The sequence below is a fragment of the Piliocolobus tephrosceles genome, chromosome 13 (genome assembly GCF_002776525.5).
Source record: "Piliocolobus tephrosceles isolate RC106 chromosome 13, ASM277652v3, whole genome shotgun sequence".
In the NCBI taxonomy this organism is placed as follows: Eukaryota; Metazoa; Chordata; class Mammalia; order Primates; family Cercopithecidae; genus Piliocolobus; species Piliocolobus tephrosceles.
This window is the reverse complement of record NC_045446.1, coordinates 413399-417116: the sequence shown is the minus strand read 5'-3', so window position 1 is coordinate 417116 and position 3718 is coordinate 413399. Positions and strand designations below refer to the sequence as shown.

The 3718-nt window shown below is 56.3% G+C and overlaps 1 protein-coding gene across 3 annotated transcripts in view; it reads right to left on the bottom strand.

Annotated features, from left to right (window-relative positions):
* PHRF1 (PHD and ring finger domains 1) overlaps positions 1 to 3718 on the bottom strand; it is a 36923-nt gene that overhangs the window by 25054 nt on the left and 8151 nt on the right. The window lies entirely within an intron of this gene.

Sequence of the window (3718 nt, the reverse complement as noted above, 5' to 3'; positions counted from 1 at the left end):
CACTCCGGACACCAGGTCTGCGATGCAGAGCCTGCCTCCCTGTGGGCTCACATCCTGCCACTTATCTCCACATCCACGCTCAGCACATCCACAACCCCAGGAGCCCTTCCCCGCACCTAACCTGAAGGCTCGGGCGCCCTGCACCAAGGCGTGGGAAGTTGAGTGTCCTGAGTGCCAGACCAGCTCCTCTTAAGCTGAGCCTGGGGCTGAGGCAGACCTCGAGAGGCACAGCAACCCTGGGACCCAGCACAGGTCCCAGAGATCATCAGGTTCATTTTGAAGCCTCCAAGCGAGCCCCTCAGTGCAAGAGCCCCCTGACAGCAGCCCCCGTTTCCAACGCCCCCTTCTCAAAGCCTGAGGACCATGAACCATCTGCCTGCAGACGGGACCTCCTTCTGAGGTCGCCCGTTCCTCTTCCCTGTGGGAGGCAGAGCACAGGCTCCTAACTGGGCCACTGACCACACCGCTCTGGTCAATGTGGAGTGGTTCTGAGGCTACACCCTGACCAGCAGCAGGGAAATGCTCTGAGTTCAACACGGCAGAGCCCACATGTGCACTGCCATCTTCTTCCTACCCAACTCCACTGAAACAATGCTAAAAGAAGCAGAACACAGTTCACATGGGAAGAGGAGCAGACTCGGTGTGGGTGGCAGGTTCCTCCTCAGCCCCAAGACTCTCCTGGTTCCACGCATATGGGCAGGACCCTGCCAGCACTGGGGCATCACTCCCAGGACCCTGCTGTTATCCCGCAAAGGGAAAGGCACACCCAGAACAGGAGTTTACACTGTTGAAGAGGCTGGGAGAAGTGAGAGCTGCAAGGGAGGCAGCAGAAGAGTTTTAAGTTTTCATCTTTCATGTTAAGAGTTGAACAACTACTGGCTGGGCGCGGTGGCTCACGCCTGTAATCCCAGCACTTTGGGAGACTGAGGCAGGCGGATCACAAGGTCAGGAGATCGAGACCATCCTGGCTAACATGGTGAAACCCTGTCTCTACTAAAAATACAAAAAATTGCCGGGCGTGGTGGCTCAAGCTTGTAATCCCAGCACTTTGGGAGGCCAAGGAGGGTGGATTGCGAGGTCAGGGGCTTGAGACCAGCCTGGCCAACATGGCAAGACCCGTCTCTACAAAAAATAGAAAAATAGCCGGGTGTGGTGGTGTGTGCCTGTAATCCCAGCTACTCGGGAGGCTGAAGCAGGAGAATTGCTTGAACCTGGGAAGCGGAGGTTGCAGTGAGCCTAGACTGTGCCATTGCACTCCGACCTGGGTGACAAAGACTCCATCTCAAAAATAAAAAAATAATAAAAATACAAAAAATCAGCTGGGCATGGTGGTGGGCACCCGTAGTCCCAGCTACTCGGGAGGCTGAGGCAGGAGAATGGTGTGAACCCGGAAGGCGGAGCTTGCAGTTAGCTGAGATCGCGCCACTTCACTCCAGCCTGGGCGACAGAGCGAGACTCCATCTCAAAAAGATAAAAAGAGTTGAAGAGCTACTACCTCAAGCTGGAGAGGGCAGTGTAACAAGTGATTTCCAACAGGAAACACCAGGGTGGGAAAAGCAACAAGAACGAAAGTTCCCGGGCCCAGCAACGCGGGCCTTGCCCGTGGAATAACTCCCTCCTCAACATGTTTCCCACCAGTTAGGGACCCACTGGCTACTTCTTCATGTTTAAAAAACAGTCCTGGCCAGGCGTAGTGGCTCAGGCCTGTCATCCCAGCACTTTGGGAGGCCAAGGTGGGCGGATCACCTGAGGTCAGGAGTTCGAGACCAGCCTGGTCAACATGGTGAAACCCCACCTCTAATAAAAACACAAAAATTACCCAGGCGTTGTGACATGCGCCTGTAATCCGAGCTACTTGAGAGGCTGAGGCAGGAGAACTGCTTGAACTCGGGAGGTGGAGGCTGCAGTGAGCCCAGATCACGCCACTACACTCCAGCCTGAGCAACAAGAACGAAATTCGGTCTCAAAAAAAAAAAAAAAAAAAGGTCCTGGAGGAATAAAGAGGGGAGGGGTGTTCACTCAAGTTCTACAGACATTGGCTACACCAACACCTCTCCAGTGCCTTCCCATCCCCTTCCTTCAGGGCGCTCAGCCCTCGCGGCTCCAGGTCTCTGTAAACCTTCTGTCACTTCACATCCCCCAGCCCTGGCCTCCCTGCCGCCCCTGCCCAGCCACCTCCTCCTGCCCCTCAGGTGGCAGCTTGTATTCTCCAGAAGCCTGTCCCCACCCCAGGTCCATGGAGCCTGTCCCTTTCCCGGACGCCCACAGCTCTCAGTGTCTATGACCCTGTCCCCCAGCTGCTGCTTGATGTACTGGGTTTGCTGCTAGAAGGTGAGCGCAGACACGGTGGGGGCCCTGCTGAGGCTCCTGTCACCCTCACTCCAGCCCGCAACCCAGAGTCTCTGGCATCCAAAGTGCCCTCAGATCTCAAGGACAGAGAGTCACCCTGATGGCCCACGCTTTCAGCCCTGGCAATGCCAGAATCTGTGTGGAAACCTGCTACAGACCAACCAGAGCCCTAACCCAACGCTGGGAGTAAGCAGGGGAGCCCCCTTGGGACCTGCAGACCCAGCAGACCAACAAGAGCACATCACGTACAGAGCTAAACATCGAACTCTGGAAGGACACGGCCAACACACACTGGCTCAGGCCATGAGTGCCATTCCCTCACCAACAGTCTCAAACAGGAGGGTTACCTTTCCGGAATGTTCTAACCCTGATAACCACAAGGCTATCCTGAAAGACTGTGACACACAGATCACAGTAGCCACTTGAGGACCACGGATTTTCCAGCCCGAGGGTGATGTCAGAAGGAAAGCAGTGGAAAGGCAAAATTCTGAGGCTGAGCTCAGCCTCCCTCTGAGGAAGCCACCACAGTGGAGCCAGGGCAGGGCAGGGGCAGGGCCGGGGCAGGGCAGGGCAGGGGCAGGGTCGGGGCGGGGCAGGGCCGGGGCAGGGCAGAGGCAGGGTCGGGGCAGGGCAGGCACAGGGCTGAGGCAGGGCTGGGGCAGGGCTGGGGCAGGGTCGGGGCAGGGCAGGGGCAGGACCGGGGCAGGGCCGCCTCCTTGGTGGCCTCGCAGGCTACACACCACTGAGGGTGACAGCAACAGGCACAGGGAAGGAGGTACCACTAGTGCACCCCACAGACTTGTCTCCCCTTTGTTTTGTTTGAGACAGCGTCTCACTCCATCACCCAGGGTGGAATGTAGCCTCAACTTCCTGGGCTCAAGGGTCCTCCCACCTTAGCCTCCTGCGTAGCTGAGACCATAGGCCTGGGCCACCACATCCAGCCCAGACCTGCCCTTCAAAGCTCTGTTCTCCGAAAAAAAGTTCAAGGGTACATACAATCATCAACCAATCGTAAGTGAGCTGAGAATTTTTTTTTTTGCCCAGGCTGGAGTGTGATGGCACGATCACAGCTCACTGCAGCCTAGACTTCTTGGGCTCAAGCGATCCTCCAACCTCAGCCTACTGAGTAGTGGGGATTACAGGCACACACCACTGTGCCCAGGTAATTTTTGTGGGGCGTTTTTGTTTTTTTCGAGACAGTCTCGTTCTGTTGCCCAGGCTGCCGTGCAGTAGCAATCTTGGCTCACCGAAACCTCCAACTCCCAGGTTCCAGCAATTCTCTTGCCTCAGCCTCCCTAGTAGCTGGGATTACAGGCGCCACACTCAGCTAATTTTTTTTTTTTTTTTTTTTGAGACGGAGTCTCGCTCT